Below are 21,977 nucleotides of genomic sequence, written 5' to 3' on the forward strand. Positions count from 1 at the left end.
AGGAGAGAATGGAAGTGAAAGGTGAGGAGGGAGGAGAGAGAGGATGGAGGGAGGAGGGGAGGGGGGATAGTAGAGGATAGGAAAGGCAGCAGAATACAACAGTTACTAATATGGCATTATGTAAAAATGTGGATGTGTAACTGATGTGATTCTGCAATCTGTGTATGGGGTGAAGGTGGGAGTTCATAACCCACTTGAATCAAAGTGATCGAATATGTTATGTCAAGAAAATTTGTAATGTTTTGAACAAACCCACAATAAAAAATTCAAAAAAAAAAAAAAAAAAAGTCTAAGGGGACCCTTTCCAAGTATGGTCCCCCAACTAAAGGGGACCCTTAATTAACACTAAAGGGGATTTTGCCATATAAGGTAAATTTCACAGCCTCCAACGACTAGGATGTGTATATTTATGTCTTCATGGGTCATTATTCCACTTAACCATAACAACGAGGTGAGCTAAAATGAAGATTTTCACTTTAAAGCTTATGAAAATCAGAGAAAAGTTTTTTTGCATGAAAGTGACATAACAGCTTTAAGGATGCTCACCCTGACAGCCACCTTGTGGAGGATCTGGATCTGGGGGCCAAGAAGGGAAGTGGGCAGTAAAGCTTTTAACCATCTGAGTGACTAAGGAAAAGGATTGGAAACAGAGGAAGAATTGGTAGGACAGATTTTATATCTAAATCAAGAAGACCTGAAGGCTGTTAGAACCTAGGTAATTAAGGGAAGTAGACCTCTGAGAAGACTCAGAGTTCTGCGGGAGAGACTGGCTAATATTGATGATTTTCAGACTGACTTGATGTACAAGAGATCAGCAGGTTTGTGGCTACTTATTGGAGCTAGTGGAGGAGGAAGGAAGCCAGGGAGGATGAGTTCTCCTGGGGACCAGATGAGTCTTAGATGCCTGAAAGGTATCCTGTGGATGTAAACAGCTGTGCAATTTGGGTAAGTTAGCGATTTAATTCTGAAGTTTAGCAAGGGTGTCTGTCCAGAGAACTTGATCTAAATGATATCAGCATATTGGAGAGTACTGAAGCCATGTGAAAGGCTGTGATTACTACAGTCCTTCTGAAAGATTAATAAGGAGTAAGAAGACAGGGCTGTAAATGAAGCAGCCCTAGAAGTTCCAACAGGACCCCACCAAGGATAAAAGAGGGGAAAGACTTCAAGGGAGAGAAAGGACCGATGAGGAACCTCAGAAAAGAATGAGCCTCCGAAGACCAGAAAGAGGAGAAACCCAGAGAATTATCGACTATGGTGGGAGGAAAGTAGTATTTGGAAGTCATGTAACAGATGAGCATAGATTTCTCTGAATATCTTCTGAGTCAATGAGAAAAACATTAGCAACTTAGACACATATGGAAAATACCCAAATATTCAATGGGAAAAATACGATTCTCACTTGAACACATGGGGGAAAAAATGGCTTACCTTCTTCATAAAAAAATGCAAATCAAAAGTACCACTGAGATAGAATGTTTACCTAATTATGTGAGCAAAACTTCAAAATTTGATAACAAGGCTTTAGCAGCAGTGAGACAGGCATTCCTAAACGGGTGGTTGATTGAACTGTAACTGGGCAACCTCCTTGAAATGCTTCGTAAAGATCTATGAAAATATTCATGTATACACTCTCTTCATTTGTACAGTGCTAATTAACAAATGCTTGCTTTTAAAACAAAAAGTCAGGGTGAGATGCACAAATATGTGAATGAGTATAAGTGAGTGTGTTTGCTCATTCAGGAGAATACTATTCATGAAATTGATAACATTGGTGGTCTCCAGAATGGGAAGCCAATGGCCAGTGGACAGAGGTGAACATGAGCATTTTTTGCTATCTTCCCTTGCAGTATTCTGTGTACTTTTAGCTACGTGAATATATTACTTCTTTATGAGTTAATTTAGTCAATGAAGAATAGAAAACACTTCCACATGCTATAGAAACAAAGAAGAGTCATTTGGGGAATAATATTAAGATCACTGGTGTCCTTTTAAAAAGGAGGTTCAGTGATAAGGCAAGGACAAGAACCAAATTATAGTTGGAAAGTTTAGAGAAGAAGGAGAAAGAGGAGGAGGAGGAGGAGGAGGAGGAGGAGGAGGAAAAAAAGGAAGAGGGACCGAGGCTGAGAGGAAAGGGAGAGGTAGAGGGACCTTGAATGTGGACGGATTTTTTAAGAAAATTGACAGAAAGGTGAAAGTAAGGAGAGAAGGTGCAGATTTGGTTTGTTTGTTGGCTGACTGTTTTTCCTTTAATATGTGCATGTTTCTATTTTGAAAACAGAGAAAATGAAATACTAACAAAAGGGGGGGATTAATAACTTTGGTAAAGTATGAAGCTCCCGTGGAAGCAGGAGGGCATAAAATCTGAAATACATTTTAACAGAAATACCTGAATCAAAGGGAGTCACATCACATTTGCTGAGATAGAAAGAAGTGACTAATGAAGTAAACAAAGACAAATTCTCATGTTACAAATTAACTCATATATATATATATATATATATATATATATATATATATGTATGTATTACTCAGCTATTAAGAAGAATGACTTTATGACATTTGCCAGTAAACGGATCCATCTGGAGACTATCATGCCAAGTGAAATAAGTCAGTCCCAAAAAGCCAACAGTCAAATTTTTTTCTGATATTTGGAAGCTAACCCACAATAAGAGGCTTAGGGGAGGGGAGAATAGACATTCAATAGATTAGTAGATTACAGGAATGAGGGGAAGGGACAGGTATAGGAAAAAGAACTACAGTGCAATGAATCGACCTAATTTTCTTATATACATATATGAATACACCACAGTGAATCCCACCATCATGTACATCCACAAGTACGAGGTCCTAATTAGATTAAGATATATCTCATGCTTGTATGATGATATCAAAATAAATTCTGCTGTCATTAAAAACTAAAAAGAACCAATAAAAATCTAAAAAATTAAGATGCAAACCAATACAAAACTCACCCTTTGGCATGTTTCCCCCACCCTCAGTAAAACTGAGTGTGCAGGCATCAAAGAATGATGGAGGTCTGGGTAAAAAAGGTGAAAATTCGAGAGAGTTGCTGAGGGAGAAGAGGCTGCTTCCCATGGAGAAATGGAGAAATGACTCTGAGTATGTGACAATACCACGTGCACCTCGCAGCTTGATTTCTCTCAGAGCTGACGTGTCGATCTTGAAAGGAGATGTGGAGAGGCTAAACTGGGGCAAGGAAAGGCCATGCGTGGAGCAGGACAGAATGCAGGCCCGCGGAGCAGGACTGAGCCCAGCTGGGTGGCCGGCAGGTGAAGCCAGAACCAGGATGGAATTGGAAGGAAACAGAAGAGCCCGGGGTCTGGAGGTCTAAAGGATGGAAGGCAGGGAGAAAAGGAAAAGAACTGAAGGTAAGTAACGCACTTGGTGTTCCAGACTGAAGAAGATCGGGGCCATGATGATGACCAGGAGGAAAAGTGGACAATGGAGAACCGAGGAGAGGACCAGGAAGAGAAGTATAAAAACACACCGCTCACCCTTATACCATTGTTGGTGGCCACTGGGTCTCCACTAGGAAGTGGGGTGTGCAGTGTGCCACTTATAAGAAGACTTGAAGGGAATTTCTGTCTTTCAGCATGTTCCAGAAGTTCAGAGAACCACGACGTGAAAAGCATTCATTCCTCTGATGGATCTTTAACATCTGGTCTTTCAGGACCCTGATGTCTCAGCCCTCTCATTTTGCAGGATTTACCACAGAGAACTTGCTTTTCTTTGGGAGTGGGTCCAGGGATAGCTATGCCCTTTCCCCTGGTCTGACCCTGTGCAATTGTCTATATTTGGTTACTGCTGAAATGGACTGGTGTCACATCAGCCCTGAGTTAGAGAATGTTTTTCATGTTTCTAAATGTCAAAGACCTTATAAAATAAGTGGAAGCATCTACATACTAGGAGAGAGAACTGGTGAATAATTTTCCATTAAACCTCTGTGTTTCTCAAAGTCTCCTGAGAGTTGTTTATGCAATGTGGGGGAAGTTCTGCCTCCCTGGCAAAAAAGAAGTGCCTCCACTCACTCTGGCCAGAAGTACCATGACTATCAGACCTCTAGGAGTTAAGAGATCAGAACATTAAGGTGACTCATTTTTGCATTCAAAACATGTATTACCTGCTTCTCTAGCACTTATTAACAAATTGGGATGTCTTAGACAAAAGTCATTAAAACTCACTGAGACCAGTGATCCTTGTTGGTCAGGTAAGCCTATGAAATTTGACATGATAACATACTGGATAACCACTGTAAGAGTTCATCTCACTCCAGTCAGAATGGCAGCTATTATGAAGACAAACAAAAATAAGTGTTGGCAAGGATGTTAGGGAAAAAGCACACTCATACACAAATTGGTGCAGCCAATATGTAAAGCAGTATGGAGATTCCTTGGAAAACTGGGAATGGAATCACCATTTGACCCAGCTATCCCACTCCTCGGTTTATACCCAAAGGACTTAATACTACAGGGACAGCATACTACAGGGACACAGCCACATCAATGTGTACAGCAGCACAATTCACAATAGCTAAACTGTGAAACCCAACCAAGATACCCTTCAGTAGATGAATGGATAAAGAAAATGCGGTATATATGCATAATGGAATATTACTCAGCATTAAAAGAGAATAAAATCATGGCATTTGCAGGTAAATGGATGGAGTTGGAGAATATAATGCTAAGTAAAGTCAGCCAATCCCAAAAAACCAAATGCTGAATGCTTTCTCTGATATAAGGAGGCTGATTCATAATGAAGATGGGGGAGGCAGTGTGGGTGGAATAGATAAACTTTTGATAGGGCAAAGGGGATGAAAGGGAAGGGAGGGAGAATGGGGGTAGGAAAGATGGTGGAATGAGATGGACATCATCACCCTAAGTACATGTTTGAAAACACAAATAATGTGACTCTACATTGTGTACAACCAGAAACATGAAAACTTGTGCACTATTTGTGTAATATAAATTGAATTTCATTCTGCTGTTATATATAACAAATTATAATAAATAAAATTTAAAAATTAACATTAAAAAAATAAAACTACAAAATATTTGTTTCCCCCATAGAAGCCTAATTTCCTAAGCCTGGAAGTCCAAGTTCTCCTTATTAACTCACACTTCTTGTCTTTGTACATGTCACACAAAACATACCTCCACTTTATGCACATATCTGTGGAAACTCAGTCATCAGTTAATCATCACCACATCTTTCTCCTGTCTTAACTTCTCCCTCTCTAATACTGCTCTCTGTCGGCTTGCCTTCAGCCCACGCAGCCAAGCATGCAACCAATGCATTGAAGAAATAGGATACACACTGAATACAAAATTTGCAATTTTTTCCCCAGGCTTCTTCAAATAATCTCTGGGTTGACAGTTATGATGAAATCTAGCAATTGGCCCCAAAATTGCATCAAAATTCTTACATAATAAAAATATTGGGGGGCAGTATCAGTAGAGGCCTCAGAACTCTCACCCCTGCCCAGAAGTAATGAGGAGCTTACCCTCCATAGTTAAGTGGGGCACCTGGTCTTCTACTCCTCCCTGACATTCATGAAGTGATCAGAGAAGGGTGAGAGGAATTCAGATGTTACAGCCTGAGTGAGGCATCCTTCTCGGAACTCACATGTTGGCCCTTCCCCATTAATGTGAGAGTCTTATAAGGTGAAGTCTTTCGGAAATAATTCAGATTGGATGAGGTGATGCAAGCAGCATCTTTATGAGTGAATTAGTGCCCTGGTGTGACCTTGCTTCTTCTTCTACTGTGTAAGGACACCGAAAGAAAACGGCCACACATGAACCAGGAAGGGGCCCTCATTAGACGCCAAGTCTGCCAGGATTTTTTGTTTGGGGATTTTTGTGGGGTTTCTTTGTTTTTGCTTTTGTTTTTTGCAGTTGTTGTTTTGTTTTGGTTTTGTTTGTTTTTAGTTTTCTTGATTGTTTGCTTATTTGGTTAGATGGTACTAGAGATTGAACCCAGGGGTACCTTGATTGTACCCAGGGGTACCTTATCACTGAGGCATATACCCATCCCTTGTTATTTTTTATTTTTGAAACAGCGTCTTGCTAAGTTTCTTAGGGCCTAAGTTGCTGAAACTTGCCTTAAACTTGCAATCCTCCTGCCCCAGCCCCCCAAGTTACAGAACCACAGGAATGTGCCACTGTGCCCAGCTGCCAGAGCTTTGATATAGGTCTTCCCAGCTCCATGACTTTAAGAAATAAATTTCTATGCATTTTTGTTATAACAGAATAAGCTAAGATACCAGATAACATAGGGGTTGACGTAATACCCAGAGTCATAACTCCAAACTTACCCAGGTTTGGATTTTTAAAAAAGATGTTCTTCACTCCAAGAACCAGGAAGATCTCAAGCTGAATTTTAAAAAGGCAATCAACAGATGGAAACATTGACAATACAGATTAATTAAAAAACAAATTTTAAAAATCTTTATGAAAATGATTCAAATAGAAATTTAAAAACATATTCAAATAATGAAAAAATAGAAAGTCTAAGCAAAAAATAAAAATAGAAGATATACAAGAGAACCAAATGGAAATTCTGGAACTGTGAAACACAATAACCAAAATTAACTATACAATGGATTGACTTGACAATGAATAATGAGGACAGAAAAGAGAAGCAGTAAACTTAAAAGAAAAGAAATTTCCCAATATGGACAGTAGAAAAAAAATGTTATATATACATAAAGTTTAGAACCAGAGATATTTGTAGGACTATTTAAAAAAGAGTTAGCATCCATGTTATTGGAGCCCTGGAAGGAAAGATGGAAAAAGGTGTGTCTAAAAGATAGTTAAAATACATATATAATGGCTGAAAACATCCCAAATTTACTAAAATGTGTAAGTCCACAGATTCACAAAGCTAAGTGAATCACAGTCAAAAATAAATACACATCAAAAACTATCAGTCAAGATTCCAATAATTAAAAACAAGAAAAACAATCTTGAAATCAGGGTTGAGAGAAATGACATCTTACCTATGGAAAAAAAAAACAATGTGAATGACAGTAGATTTCTTAACAGAAACTTTGGGGATCAGAAGGAAATGTAACATTATCTGTCAAGTAGCAGAATAGAATTTCCAAACCAGATCACATATACAGCAAAAGTACACTTCAGGACTGAAAAGGAACTCATGATATTCTCAGAGGTATAAAAGCTAAGAATTTGTCACCAGTAAGCACAGCAAACATAAAGATTAAAAAAAGGAGAATAGGTGTAGGGATTTCTCTAAACAGGAAATATAACAATAATCTTAAAAATCAAGAAGGATATAGAACACAGAAAAATATGGTCAAATACAATGAACTGTCACTCCATTCTGTAATTTCCTAAATTATGTTTAATAGTGATAAAAATTTGTTAATGTGGGGCTGAAATGTATATTAAGAAAATATTTTAAATAGATTTTAAACAAGGGAGAGTAAAAGTAAATAATATTTATATACTTGAGTGAAACCAGAAGTTGACAACTAATTTAGACTGTGATAAATTACATACAAATAATACCATGAACAAGTGCACCCCCCCAAAAAGGAAATACTTAGGGTGTAAATCTAACAAATAACATTCCTAGGACTTGTATGCTGACAATTATAAAAAGCTGATGAGGGCTGGGCTTGTAGCTCTGTGGAAGAGTGCTTGCCTAGCATGTGTGAGGCACTGGGTTCAATCCTCAACACCACATATAAATATATATAATAAAGGTCCATAGACAAGGAAAAACAATATTTTAAAAAGCTAATGAAGGAAAGCAAAAAGATACAAATAAATGGTGAGATATGCTGAGTTCATGGACTAAAATACTGAATATATTCATGATTTCTATTCTTCCCAAATTCATACATAGGCCTAACATAATCCTATAAACATGTTAACAAGACTTTTCTTAAATATGGACAATATTATTCTAAAATTTATATGAAAAGCTCCCAGCCCAAGAATAGCTAGACAATCTTGAAAAATAATAAAATGGAGAAGAGAAGGTAATGCCTCCCATTTTATTATTTTTCAAGATTCGAGTACCCCTGAGTTCAATCCCCAGTGCCAAAAAAAAAGAAATAAGAAGAGCCAGGTGTGGAGGCACACGCCTTAAATCCCAGTGGCTTGGGAGGCTGAGGCAAAACGATCATGAGTTCAAAATCAGCCTCTGCAAAAGCAAGGCCCTAAGCAACTCAGTGAGACCCTGTCTCTAAACAAAATAGGGCTGGGGATGTGGTTCAGTGGTCAAGGCCCCCTGAGTTTAATCCCTGGTATCCCACCCCACCCCCACAAAAAAAAGATAGGAAGGAAGAGAAGTTGATATTGAATTATTATATTATCTACCACTGAGACCCTCTGGGGCTGAATCTCTCCAGAGGCCCTTGCAGAATCCAGAATGAGGCTCAGAATTGTCCCTCCAGGACACAGAAGACAGTGCTATTTCTATGATATTGCCTGTAACCAATGGTGGAGCATCATCCCCAGCTGAATTATATCCAATTGCACACAGGGACGAACCTGAGAGTTGACTGACCTCCTGAGGCTGTCTACTGGATTAGGAAAGATTTTATGCACAGATGTTAGGACTTATCTTTCTGGTTCTGCTTCCCTTCCAGGATTTCACCATTTCCTTTTGGCTCTTCTGCCTGCTATGAATTCTCCTCTTCCTCTAGTGCTGTGTGTGTTTATGTACACACACACACACACACACACACACACATTGGCCCATCTTTTATCATTTTTATTTGTTGGAAGTTTAGTCCAGCCAAAAAAACTTCATCATCACTCAAGATTCAAGTTTAACTGATCACAGGAAACATTTCTTGAGCCAGAGGTTTGGGAAGGGGAGCAAAATTACAGCAGGAACAAGTGTCTCTAATCTACTCGTATTCATAATTTTCTTGTCCTTCTCAACTTCCTCCAGCCCAATATCAGGTCTGTCATTTCCCTTAATGATGGAGCCCTACTGCATACATCCAAACCAATGTCTTCGTAGATTAGATAGCAGTCTTTCATGATGGGACCAGGTCTCAGAAGCAAGTCAAGGGTTTGTTTCAAAGGAAAATAGTCATTAGTAAATGTGAGTCTTCTTTGAGGCTTTCCAGAGGCTCCATACAGTATCCTTATTCTCCACCAAGGCTCTTACTACAATTGGATTTGACTAAGGCATTTTAAAGTAACCAGAGTAAGCCACTCCTCCTTTCCCAGGAAGAGTGAATGAGGAATGGAGGAAGTCCAGGAATATCGTGTAAGTGAAATTTGCTGGACACGATAAGAAATTATTAGGAATGGGAAGAGTTGACTCCCTGGGAACAAATAAATGCACGGATGAATTAATAAATCACCATTGTCTTTACAACAAATTTAGTATCAATCTTATGTAGATACTATGTAGTAAGTCACTTACTCAATTCTCATACATTTTAGGCAATATAGAATTCCACCAATAAAGACATGTGAAAGTATAAGCATTCAAACAGTATGGGGCATTTGCAAAATTCCAAGGTGTATGTATTTATTACTTATTCATTTATTCATGTTTTGTGTCAGACATCAGCTAAATTATAAGAAGGTAAATTTAAATGATAGTAGCCTTGATCTCAAGAAACCAATAGGCTAATAAAATGTTATAGGCCCATCTGACCACATATCAGAAAGATGGAGCTCCCACCTCGGCCAGCTTCTCTAGCTCTCTCCTTCACTCAGGAGAACTCTTCTCCAAGGCTATCTGAAGTCACTGACCTTGTCACTAGCTCACCAAGGTAGTCTGAAACCCAGAAGAAAGAAAACAGATAAGGAACACTGTTCCCATCAGAAAAAAAAAAATGTTTTTCAGATATCTCCTAGAGCCATAAATAATGTGAATGCCAAACAGAAGAATCATGGATGAGCAGAGCATGGAAAATATGATTTAGCCACATTTTTCAGATTCAGAGATAAATTTTCATGCCAAGGATAGTAAATAAAGGTGTACATGAGCAATAGAAAAGTTTGATTAGACAATGTCTGGTTTCAAGTTAAATGTAAATAAATCTTGGTGTCTGTTAGTATATCAAATTCTTGAATTTTATTCCCTCTCTTTAGGGTGAGAAAGTAAACAAAGAGGGAGGGAGGGAGGAAAAGGGGAAGAGAAAGAATGAGAAAGAGTGAGACTGATCATGATTTAATGGATAGAGCAGATTTTTATCACATTTTTCCTCCCTTAGAAGATTTGTTTTTCCTGATATTATAAGCTTAGCAATTGCTCTTGGAGAGACAATAACATCAAGCAATTTTTGTTCCCAGGGTGACTTCATCTGTGTCTGATGAGTCCTCTCTAACACTGATCATCATGGATCAGCAAATTCACATCATTTATTGCATCCGTATCAAAAGCAGCCTCATACCTAGAATGCTTTTGTTGATTGACACGTTAGTCCCATTTTAAAATTATCAAATGCTAATTATGCAATTTTGAAAATACTCAAAAGAAGAAAGTACAACCAATGAGTCTTACACCAAGAAATAATCAGCTACCTTTTCTGTGTAAGTAATTCCAACTTTCATGTGATTTTTTTTTGTTTTGATTCTTAGATTTTTTTTTTTGCATTGCTATAATATTCTGTATGTAGTGGTATGCCCTTTTGCAGCCTATTATTCCAATGAGCATTTTCCTATAAGGACTGTGTGTATTTACATCCGTTGAGTAGGTATAGACATTCACTAGATTCATATCATTTTCACATTCCAACTATAGGAAATAAGCTATGCCCACGACTTGGTTCAGAAACTATTCTCTAACTTTACAAGGAAATGTTTCAAAAGGTAGCGACATGAAATCACACATTGACTACTTGTGCCTTGACTGCACTGTGAGTCTTGAGGGCAGGGATTGTTTTCCACATCTGTTCCTCTAGCCCTAAGCACAGCCTGTGTTCCTAGTAAGCAAGCAGAAAAAAGTTCCTAGAAAGAACAGAATACCGATGGCTCCAGCTCTGGTACCATCACAGTCTCCTGCAGAACTTAAGCAGAATTATAAAAACAGTTCTGATACCAAGGACTAAGATCAAATGCCAGGAGTTTAAGAACACCACATTGCTGACAGTAGCTCTTAGCCATGACCCATAGAAACACCTATTCACCTGTCCTTGGCATGTGTTAGTGCCTATTTCTAAGTAAATGGCCTATTATGCCACAGTCTGGCTGCAGCAAACTAACCGGGGGGTGACGAGGAACTTGTGTAGATTGTTACAGCAGGAGTGGGAGCCATTTATTGTAGGACAGGAGGGTTATATATACATTACTGAATACACACAGCTTATCTTAATTAACATAAACTAGATACAGCAGTCAACCAATAAGGAATCTCCACACTTAATGGCTCACTGGCGTTACTTCACAAACCACTCCCTCTGGCAAAATGCCAGGCGCCATCTTGACTTGTTTACAGACCCTAACACTATTATAGGAACTTCTTTTGAGAGTACAGTCAGTCAGGTACAACTGAGGCTCTTAATGGTATTTCTTACGTAATTTCCATGAACCAGATAGAAGGACTTGCTAAAATATCACAAATCACCTTGGTTTACCTATAGACCTAGAAATCTATTTGCATACCTGTCTCCTAGCATCCACTCACATACCCACCCCCAATGTGAGCTCTTTGAAAACAGGCATCAAATCTTACTTATCTTGATTTCCCCAGCACTTAGCATGGTGTCTGGAACAGAATACCTGGAGTTAACTGGAACTCAACCAACATTATTCCAAACCCTGGGATCTTTGATTTATTCAATAACTTTGTTTTGAGAATCTGCTATGAATATGGCTATATGCTCCCTGTTGAAGATACAGAGGTGTCAGGACAAAAGAGGCAATTAGATGAGCACCCCAGGGATCCTCACAATGTCCCAGGTATGTAAATAAAACCTTGGCTTAATCTAAGTGATTGGATAAATAACCTAAAGATAATGCTGAAATAAAAATCAAACTTAAAACTCCATTTGATTGAGAAATTAAAGTGTCATTCTCACAACAAAATGTCTAGTATATACAGTTCACTTCTGTGATATCGTTAAGATCTTGGTGGCATTGAGAACTTGGGATCCATTCCTTTCTCTCACCTGAAGCATTTACAGATGTCACATCTACAAATAGCTGTGGTTGTGATGTGTTCTGTGGAATTCTGGGAAGTTCTCCCCCACTTTACCGGCAATGTGATTAATTGGAGGAGACCCCTCAGGCCTGTACTGCTATCCTTTAGCCTGACTTCTCCTACAAATGAGTCACATTTGAACAAGTGGCTTGAATTCCCTTAGACACTGAGAATCTCCTGAAACACAGGAAAGGGTCAATCTGTAACTCAGAAAGGGCAAATCCTCTAAGCGAATGGCAACACCCAGGATCAGGTTGGTTTTAATCCATCACGTTGGAAGAAACAAAAATGATTAAAGCCACATATACTCCCTGCGCACTAGTTCCTCCTGGGGCCACCCCTTCCTCTTCATCTACATGATTTTGCAATGTTTTGTGCTTGTCCTACTTTTGCATGCTCTTTACAGCTAAGAGCCTGTCTCCAGGGGCTCGGAAAGTCTGTTCCAACCTAGGCTTTGGTACATATGTGTTATATTACTTTGAACCTCGGTTTAGGCATCTAAAAACCAATGTATTGGTTTCCTAGGACTGCCGTAACTAAGTGCCACAAACTGAGCACATTATGCAGCAAAAGTTATCCACCAGTTCTAGAGGCCAGAAATCCAAGATGGAAGTGCCAGCAGGGTGGACAGCTTCTGAGGGCAGTGAGAGAGAATCTCCTACACGTCTTCCTCCTCACTTCTGATAGTCTCAGCAACCCGTGGCTTATGGATTGTTTCTTCTTCACATTGTCTTCCCGCTGTGCACGTCCATCTCCAAGCCTCCCCTTTTTAGGTATCTGTCACTTTAGATTCAAGACCACCCTAATAACACCCTAATAATACTTGATTGCTTCTGCAAAGACCCTATGTCTGCACAAGGTCACATTTTGAGGTGCTGGAGGTTAGGACTTCAACCTAACTTTTTGAGGTGAAGATCAACTCCATCACATTCTCATAAGGATTAAATGTTCCAAAGTATATAAAATGGCACGTGCCTTCTAGGGGCTCAAAACGACTGGACTCCCATTTCCTTTCTTTTCCTTTCCAAGTTTGATTTTCAACCTTACCTTGAAACTTTTTTCTCCCTACCTACTAGTAAGCCCTTCTCCATAAGGTATTCTTTGTTCAAAGCTAGCCTTCATGAGAATAATCAGGGACGAACATTAGTGTTGGGCACTTACTGGATGCTGAATAAAAAATTCATTGAGAAACAATTTCACATTTTGTTTAAGTACCCTGCTACTTATATCTTTCAAGATCATGTTTATCAATGAAATGAGTAAGAATGTCATAGCATGATATTTAATAATTGACTTAAAAATACACTCAATTTTTTGTTTGTTTGTTTTACACATTCAGTTTTAAATGTATAGATTTTGAGATATAGAACACACGGGTGTTTAGGTAGACAACTTGTTGAAAGGTAGATGCATTCCTTTCATTGTTTTGAGAGAAAAAGATGAGACTATTATGTAGAGGTTTCAACACTTAGTAGGCACTCAGAAAGTAGGATTTATAGTTATTATTCCTGTTGCTGAGTCCTGGACCTGAGCCTCTACAAGCTCTGGTCAGTGGCTTGCCTTGCACTACAGTATGAACGGGAAAAGGGACTGTGGGCACATCGAGGATGGAGGGTCTGGGAATATCTCCAGAATTTGGAGGCTTCATTACCCTGACTTGAGGAGGAAGGGAGCCCCAACACAGCATTAACAGCATGTGTAAAGGCAGAAAGACAGGAAATGCTGCTGGCTCTGAGCCTGGTTAGCTCACCTACTGGAGCAGAAAGCTCCCACGACCTACGTATGGGCAATCAGTTGGAGAGTTAAGCAGCCAGATCAGTCACAAGAGACTGCGTTGACTTCTAAAGACATTCAGATTTGTCCTGAAGGTGTTGGGAGAATCATCGAAAAACTATAAGTAGGAAAGAGTTTCATTCATCCACTCATGCAAGCACTCGCTCAAACAGCAAGTCCCTCTATTTGTTGTGTTAGTGGTTTTCTTTTTAATTGCAGAGTGAAAAATAATATGAAAGAGACATAATCCCTATATTGCATAGGTTTGGAATTACATTTTTGGTATAGGCTTTTCAATTATTTCAAGTGAATTATTCCTCTCTAGGTTTCAGGTCTTACCTTTGTAAAATTGCAGCATTAGACAAGATTGTTAAGGTTCTTTCCTGGGAACGTTTTACAAATTAAGGAGAAAAATGATAAGTACGCTTAACATGGGAGAATTTATTATAAAGTAAGGGCTGTGAAGTCAGGGACTGTTGTTACAAGTCAAGCTTTACTACTAGTCATTTATAACTAATTATCTTTCACCAAGTTACTTAATTTTTCTAAACTTCAGTAACCTCTTCTATAAAGAAGGATTATCATAATCTATCTTGAGGGAATGTCATAAGTATTTAATATGAAACCAGTGTGAACTGCCAACGGCAAAGCTTACCATATACAAGTACTTAAAGCACTGGAATTCCATATCTGTGCCATTTAGGTGTATATGTGTTGTGTGTGTATACTGTATACAGATAGTTCAGTCACATTTATATGAACATTCATATATATAAACCAATGCTTGGGTTAGCCTATTAACATTTTTTAAAAGCAATGCACATCTTAGTAATTGCATCTTCTAGCATTTCTAATATGTATCATGAGGCCAAAAGCACCTTCAGAGAATATAATTTGTTTTCCTCAAAGGGTACCTTTGGCATATCTGGCTATATATAAATGAATGGCTTGTAATAATTTATAAATGTCTGATTACTCAACAAACACATTGCAAATATTCCACAGTTGGGAATTGGATTTGCTAGATGTATGCTTAAATTGATATTTTAATATAATTTAATGTAAATGCTAATCTAATAAATATTAATCCATGTCAAACATTAACTAATTTATGCCACTTGACTTGCTAGAAAGAAGCAAAGACTGTGATTGCTTAGTACATATGAAATATTTATGTAATGTGCTACCTGAAGAAATTAAAGTATTCTGTGCTTCTAAGCTATCCCTTCAACTAAAGATGTGCTAATAACATTCTGGGTATTGAAAAGAAAGGAATGAGAGGGGTTAACTTTCTTGTAGCCCTTGACCATCTGGCCTCTGATCTCCCATTAGCCAATGTGACACCTGACCGCAAATCATATCTGCAGCTCCTTGATATCTGCTCCATGTGATAGGCTGTCTTGTTGCAGAAAGCCAGAACAGCCAGATCTTTCTTAAAATCTTAACATACCAAGAAGAGAATTCCTGTACCTGCAATCAGTAAAATAGATTTCACTTTACATGCATAGCTATTATAAGAATAGGTATCCTGCAACAACATTTCATTTTAAACATTCAAAATCTGGGGCAAGACCAGAAGTAATGCCAACAATGATGGCGGAGGAAAATCTGAGCCAGCTGCAGTGGCTCCCACTTCTCCACCTGCTCTGTGACCTGCACTGTCCAACCTAAGGAAGGAATTAAATCAATGCCAAAGGATATTCAGATTTTATTTTCTGGGGAGAAATAGAATGATTCCGAGAACAACAGGGGCATCTTGGGAGTAATTACGACATTGTCATTTTTCCAAAACCTCTGTCTTGTTTGAGCTCATGGTTTCTATGATAAATTCACATTTGGTTTTGTGTGCCTAAATTAATATGTTTTGTTCCAAATAGTCCTGTTTTATCCCATAAGAGTTTTTAATCCTCTGTTTTTCCCTGCTGTCTTTATTCAGAGGTCAATTATTCAAGGAAAAGCTGTAAAATCTTTGGTTCCTATTGTTATTTTATGTGTATTTATGCACACCTGTGTATTGTATATTGTTTCTGCATATGTGCTTGTGTGTGTGTATGTATTTTAACATGGTACCAAAATTGACATATAAATAAATGAGAGCTCATAAAAAAAAATCTGGGGCAAGGCACTATAGAAAAAGTATAAAAAAAATGATACAATAATTTAGTCAAACTGGTACCACATGCCAGTGACATTGAAGGTAACAGAAGCACACAGTGGAGAAGCTGTTGCTAGATAGAAGCCTTAACTCATGTGTAAGGGGTGAAATCTGAAGACCTGAATTTCAGCAGAAGGAACATGATTGGATATAAAACCCTAGTTCAGTGATGGTTCTGGGACCACTAATACAATCCTGGATCAGTGCTCCAGATTCACCAGAGATTCCCCCAAAGAGAGGATTCTTTCCAGGGAGGAGCATGGTACTGATGTTTGCCTCATCCATAAGTTTTTTGTTTAACTGAATGAGATGACAGGTGAATTGCAAAAAAAAAAAAAATGTAAAGGGAGTTTGTTTTCAAGTTTTAAGGAAGGAAAGAGCAGAGTCATGGAAGAAAATATTGAAAAAGAGAAGAGAGAATTCTCCGGCAAAAATTTTGACATTTTGCTCCACCATATAAAACCTTCAAATCTTTAGTAAACTTACTTACGATGCTTCTTTTTATACTCATTAGTTCTCACAACTGATATGTAAGTCAGTCCTCTTTCTTTCCAGACACATTGAAGACTGATTTTTTTTCTTTTTCTTTTTTATTTTCTTTTTTTTTAATTGGTCCTTTTTAGTTACATATGGTAGCAGAATCTATTTTGCTATAGCATACAAGCATGGGCTATATCTTATTCGAGTTAGAGTCCCATTCTTATGGATGTACATGGTGATGGGTTTCACTGTGTTGTTTTCATATATGCGCATGGGAACTCTACATCAGATTCATTCCACTGTCTTTCCTTTTCCTGTTTCCCCTCCCTTCCCTGCATTCCCCATTGTCTAATCTACCGCACTTCTATCTTCCCCTACCCTTTATTGAGGGTTAGCTTCCACCTATTAGAAAAAACAGTCCACCTTTGTGTTGGGGGACTGGCTTACTTCATTTCACATGATAGTCTCCAGCCTCCAGATCCATCCATTTGCTGGCAAATGTCAGAAAGTGAAGACCAAATTTCCTGACCTCTTTGTGTACTAGCTTTCTAAGACTGCTATAACAAATTACCACAACTGGAGAGCTGGAAACAATGGAAGTTTTTAATCTCACAGTTCTGGTATCTGCAGGCCATGTTCCCTCTAAAACATTTACAGAAGAGCCTCTTCTTTCTTCTCCCAAGCGGCTGGTAGCTGGACTGTCCTTGGATGCCTTTCAGCGGCACTGGAATGCAAGGAATCCTTGGCTTGCTGTTGCAGCACCTGCAGTGTGAGCCTCCATCCTCACAGGGCCTCTTCCCTTAGTGTCTGTGCCTGTGTTTTCCCTGATTCTAAGAACCCCATTCATCCTGGATTAGTGCCCACCTGTAATGGAGTATGACCTCATCATAACAATTACATCTCAAAGACCCTATTCCAAATAAGATCATATTCTCAGGCACTGAAGGTTAAGACAACAACATATCTTTCTAGGGGATGAAATTCAGCCCACAATAAGCTACACAAATATTTCTGGCTGGTAAAGGTAAGCACAAATAACATGTGTCTCTGCCAGCCTATAGTACCTAATTATTGCTGCAAGACTGGTTACAGTCTTTCACTCCAAATGTTTTTCTTCCAGTATTGTAGGTTGTGGCTGTTTGTCCTATAGTATAAACAACATGGAGCCAGTTGCTAGTAGATATGCAGGATGAATGAATAATATAGTTTCATCACCTTAAGCTATTGCAGTGTGGGAGCTACTTGTTACTACAGCACAACTTAGCCTACTCTGACATATTTCTAGTGTAGGAGTCTTCACTCCATGAGGGAATGAAGTAAGAGCAAAACCTGACCAAAAAGCTCAGAGATATTTGGGTTAATCTAATTAAAAGGCACTAAAATTTTTAAAAGGAACAATGTAAGCAGTAGAGTCTCTGGGGAAATTTCAAGTTAAAGATCTCACAAAACAAATGAAGGAGTCAGTTCAGTGTGAGATTTAGTTTCAGGAGTTTTTAAAGCACCGTGTATAGAGTTTATAAAGTGATCTGGGCTCATTGACTCTTCACAACAGCCCCATGAAGCAAGTGCTTTTTATAGGTACAACTCTCCCACCTTGATCACGAGAAACACAGCCCCCCACCAGAGCAACTTCTCAAGAGTAGACATATGGCCAGGAAATTCCAACAGCAGGAAAAGTATGAAAGAACTAAGAAGGGGACAGGAAGAACCACAGGATAGGAAAGACCAAGGAGAGTAATCCGAGCAGTGATGGTGGTGGGGAAGCTGGGACGGGATCCAAAACAGACTCAATGTGTGAAGAAGCTTAAAGCATAAATAGAACTTTCAGGAATGGTGGAGAAAAGGTGTCAAAGACATTCAAGAAGGAAGTGATGGTAGAGCAAAAATCTGGTAGTGAGAAAACACAGAGAATATTCCAGAACCAAAGGACATCTGGGTTTTGTTGGCTAGTAAGCTTTTATCAGGCGTCAGGATAAGTTAGAGAAGATCAATTGACAGTGGAGAGACTAGTTAGGTTTTTAGTTATTAAAAAACATTTTGGATAGTTCCAAGGGAGACGGATCTGCATTAGCCAATTTTCCATTACTGTAATACCTGAGATAATCAACTTACCAAAGAAAGGCTGGTTTTGGGTTTAGGTTTTAGAGGTTCCAGCCCACCATAGACTGACCCTGTTGTTTGGGACCTATGGCAGGATATCATGGCAGAAGCAGGTAGCAGAGCAAACGCCACTCACCTCGTGGCCAGAAAATGAAAGGGAAAAGACAGGTCCAAACAATTCCCTTTGAGGGTACATCCCCCAATGACCCCAAGACCTTCCACTTGGTCCCACCTCTTCCAATACAGCCAAACTGGAGACTGAGTTTTACCACATGGATCTCTGGGGAGCACTTAAGATCCAAACTATAGCAACTGGAGTGCATAATACAGCTACAATTTGTCATAGATGTATGGAGAACTTTTGAAAGAGGTGTGACCCTATAAAGTCAGAACATTGGAATATCTGTAAAGAATAATATCCAATATACTTAGAATACATAGGTACCAAATCCTGTTGTATTTCTATAACCTCCCCAAAACATTGCCCATATTGATCCTTTTGATTTCAATAGGAATAATATAGGTACAAAATTTGGATAGTGGCTATGGTAGGCAGCCTCTAAAAGGCCCCCAATGAGCCCTTCCTCCTAAAATTCATGCCTTTATCCTTCTCTTTCAGCAAATAGAATAAAGTAGACTGTAGCTAAGGTAATGGGATATAACTATTGAAATTAAGTCACAAAAAGATTGTGACTTCCACCTAAGTGTCTCTCCCCCACCCCTCCACCTCCCTCATGTGTGCATCCATGCACCATACTTGATATTATCCTTGCTCTCTCCTGATCAGTCTCTTTGAGATCACTTAAACTGGGGATACCACCTACAATATCATGAGGCTGCCCTGTGGAGACACCCACATGCCCATGAGCCAAGATGTATTAAATACTGAGTTGGTGAACTTGGATGAGAATCCCCTACCTCGCACAGCCATGCTTTCAGATGAAACTTCAGCCCTAACAGACAACTTCATAGTAATCAATGAGAGATCTTGAATCAAAGGTACCAGCTAAGCTATGCCCAGATTCCTCACCCAGAGACATGATATGACAATTAATCTTTAGCTGTTTTAGGCTCCTAGATTTAGGGATAATTTCTTACATAGCTATAGAAGTAACTTACCAGATATTCCATGTTAACCAGTACCCTTTGTCAAATTACTTAAGCTTTCTTGACTTCATATTCCACCTCTATAAAATGTCCATAATTATTATCTACCTCATGAGGTTATTGTGAATTACAAATGGGAAGATACATTCAAACCCCTAGAAAAGTACTGAGAACATAGTCTTCAGTACATTTAAGCTATTATTTTATTAAAAATTTAATGGTAGAGAGCATGTAAAGTCAAAACTAAAATGCAACATGCACATGTGAAAGAAAAGGTTATTCAAACTGCCTTAATGAAAAAAGAAAATTGAAGGTTAATAGAACTGAGATCTAGAAAGAGATGGGGACTTCAGGACAGTTATCAAATTTTCTAAGTCTGCTTGTCTGAAATTCCCCAGGCTCCTCCTTCTCTCATTTCTCAGCTTTTTCCTTTATTTGGCTTCCAACATAAGAGCCAAACAGCCACAGCAATCTCAGGTTGTATGCATTTATAACAGACATCCAAAAGAAGACAGAGCTAATCTTCAACCAATTAGTGAATTGAGGGTTTCACAATGAAGGGGCCAAATTAGCTTATATAACCATACAGGGACCTATATACATGGAACATGGGAAAGCCACTCACTACCTGAGTTAAATGCCCTTCATTCAGCTAATCTTGATGTGAAAATATTAGTGGTATGGCATTAGCCCATGAGGGATCATTGTTGGATATGTGAATGTGGTCAACCCATTATACCACATGATTACCACCAATGAAGGAAGACAAAATTAGCACTAGGAAGACAATATTAATGTCAACTACAGGAGGCTATTATTGTAGTCCAAATACAACCTCAGAAGACCTGAACTACTACAGAAATCATTAGCTATCAATATGATTGATTGAAATCAAAAGAATCAATATGGGTAATATTATTGGGAAGGTTATAGAAATACAACAGGATTTGGTACCCAAGTGGATGGGGTACCTGAGGAAAAAGGAGAAGTTGAGTTTTAAGACTAGGCCAACAAGAATGAATTACATTTATAGGCTAAAAATCTCAAAACACACAAATTTTAGATTAAGAGTGAAGTCAACAAGATGGAATAAGAATTCTCTAGCTTCACCCACCCACACACAGAAACCCAACCAACAACTATCCTTATGCAAGAATACCATTATGAATATTCCACAACTTGGGGGTGAGACTTGCATGTCCCCTTGGACCACAGAAGTAGAAAACTCCATGTTTAAACATTAGTAAGAATGGTTCCCTGAGGGTTTCTCTGGTGGGAAAAATAAATTAGAGGCAGATATGTAGTTTTCCCACCACTCTGGCATCTCTCACAGGAGACTCCCTCCTGACTCATCCCACAGCAAATATTGGGAATATAGGCAGGGATAGACCACTTAGGGCTTTGATAGCAACAAAAAACAGAGATGGGTCTCACAGCAACCATATCATAGAACCTTTATAATCGCTCTGCAATATGGCCAATGGAGGTGCCACACCAGAGAAACTGATCAAAACTAGACCAATACAAAGGAACATAAGAAACTGCTTATAAATAATCCTATTCCAATAAATTTGATAACCTAGAAATGAATAAATTTCTAGAATATACAACCTTCCAAGACTGATTAATGAAGAAATAGAATATATGAACAGACCAACAATGACTAAGGAGAGTAAATCATTGAAAAATTTCTCCCATTGAAGAAATGCCCAGGACTTTGAAAACTTCACCACTGAATTCTACCAAACCTTTAAAGAATGAATACCAAACTTTCTCAAACTCTTTCCAAAAATTCAAATAGAAAGAATACTTCCAAACTTATTTTACAAGGTGTTATGATTTGGAAATGAGGTGACACCGGAAAGATCATGTGTTAGGCAATGAAGGAATGTTCAGAGTTGGAATTATTAGATTAATCCACTTGATGAAGTAATAAATTGAATCGACTACTGGGTGGTCGATTTAAATTCTTATATAATATATAAATTATATAATATACAAATATATTAAAACAGTATTATATACAATAATATAATATGTAATATACAAATTATTGTGTTATTATATTATTTTATGCCTATAGTTAATAGGCATAATGCACATGGTTGGAGGAAGTAGGTCACTGGGGGCATGCCCTTGTACTATATCTTGTTCTGGCTTGCCCCCAGCACCCTCTCCCTCTCCCTCTCCCTCTCCCTCTCCCTCT

This window comes from Marmota marmota, unplaced genomic scaffold (genome assembly GCF_001458135.2).
Source record: "Marmota marmota marmota unplaced genomic scaffold, marMar, whole genome shotgun sequence".
Classification (NCBI taxonomy): Eukaryota; Metazoa; Chordata; class Mammalia; order Rodentia; family Sciuridae; genus Marmota; species Marmota marmota.